We start from the raw sequence: 1,529 nt of genomic DNA, 5'->3' as shown, positions 1-1,529 counted from the left end.
GAATTGTCAGTAATACGAAGAATACTTCATTATATTTTAAACAAGAGTGTGTAGCATCAATCAACTGTTATGTAGTATGTATTGTCTTATATGCACTACTATATAGCTTTAGTGATATAAAATATTTGTACATTCATAGCTCTAAAAATTAAAAACAATACTTTTTAAAACCACTCTTGTTTTTCAACAAGAGAAATTATGTTTTTCTACACAAGTGACTGTGTTAAGTAACTTTTCATTTTCAGCATTAAAATATTATAGAGATGCAAACTACTGAATTAAGAAGCATTACAAGGATGTAAAAGCCAATTGTGTGTTTTCTGTAATTATATGAAATTAAGCAAATTTCACAGTAATTTATTTTAAGTCTGCCATTTTGCAGTTTCATGTTAAAAATTATTTGTGCATAGTATTTTTGAAACTCCAGCAATAGGTGTTACTGCTACTTTGTCACACTTTCACTCCAAAATTTATTTTCACAGAAAATTCAACATGGCAGTATCTTACAAGCTTAGCTGCTATTTTATAATGAATACAAGCTTAGCAACTTATATTTTGTTTTCAATATAGTATTTTTTAAACTCCAGCAATAGGTGTTACTGCTACTTTGTCACACTTTCACTCCAGAAAATTCAACATGGCAGTATCTTACAAGCTTAGCAACTTATATTTTGTTTTCAATATTTGTTTCTTTGTTTTGGGTGGTATTATATGTGAACTTAAGGAAATTCATTAACAATAAAAACTATTTACCAAGAAATTTTTCATGTGAGATTTTACAAATATATAATGAAGTGTCCTCATTACAACAATTTTAGCTCAATTGTAAAAACTTTTCTAACTTTGTTTTCTGCCTTTGGTGCTCGTAGTAACAGGACTTGAAACGTGTCCAGAAAGTCTCCAAATTTTTAAAGATTTTAATTTCAAATTGTATAGAACTTACAATATATACTGTATGGGTTAAAGTGTGGACAGGAAGATTTATTATTAAAAGTATTATTAATGTGATGTACTTGTTTTCAAATTAGTCTGTTTTAACCATAGATGCTTTTTATTTATTAAATTTAAACTTATAAATGAGTGTTATATTACACTTGTGTTATAATTCATGAGCTTTAGGTTAAAAATCAAATTTGTTGGACCTTTGTTTTATGGTTTAAGTTTGCTTTAGAACGTACAAGGTAGCCTAAAGTGATTAATTTTTGCTTTAGAATGTACAAGGTAGTCTAAAGTGATTAATTTTTGCTTTATAATATACAAGGTAGCCTAAAGTGATTAATTTTTGCTTTAGAATGTACAAGGTAGCCTAAAGTGATTAATTTTTGCTTTAGAATGTACAAGGTAGCCTAAAGTGATTAATTTTGCTTCAGAATGTACAAGGTAGCCTAAAGTGATTAATTTTGCTTCAGAATATACAAGGTAGCCTAAAGTGATTAATTTTTGCTTTAGAATATACAAGGTAGCCTAAAGTGATTAATTTTTGCTTTAGAATATACAAGGTAGCCTAAAGTGATTAATTTTTGCTTTAG

The sequence above is a fragment of the Limulus polyphemus genome, unplaced genomic scaffold, assembly GCF_000517525.1.
Source record: "Limulus polyphemus unplaced genomic scaffold, Limulus_polyphemus-2.1.2 Scaffold7029, whole genome shotgun sequence".
Taxonomy (NCBI): Eukaryota; Metazoa; Arthropoda; class Merostomata; order Xiphosura; family Limulidae; genus Limulus; species Limulus polyphemus.
The sequence above is the reverse complement of the archived record's forward strand: the minus strand, read 5'-3'. Positions refer to the sequence as shown.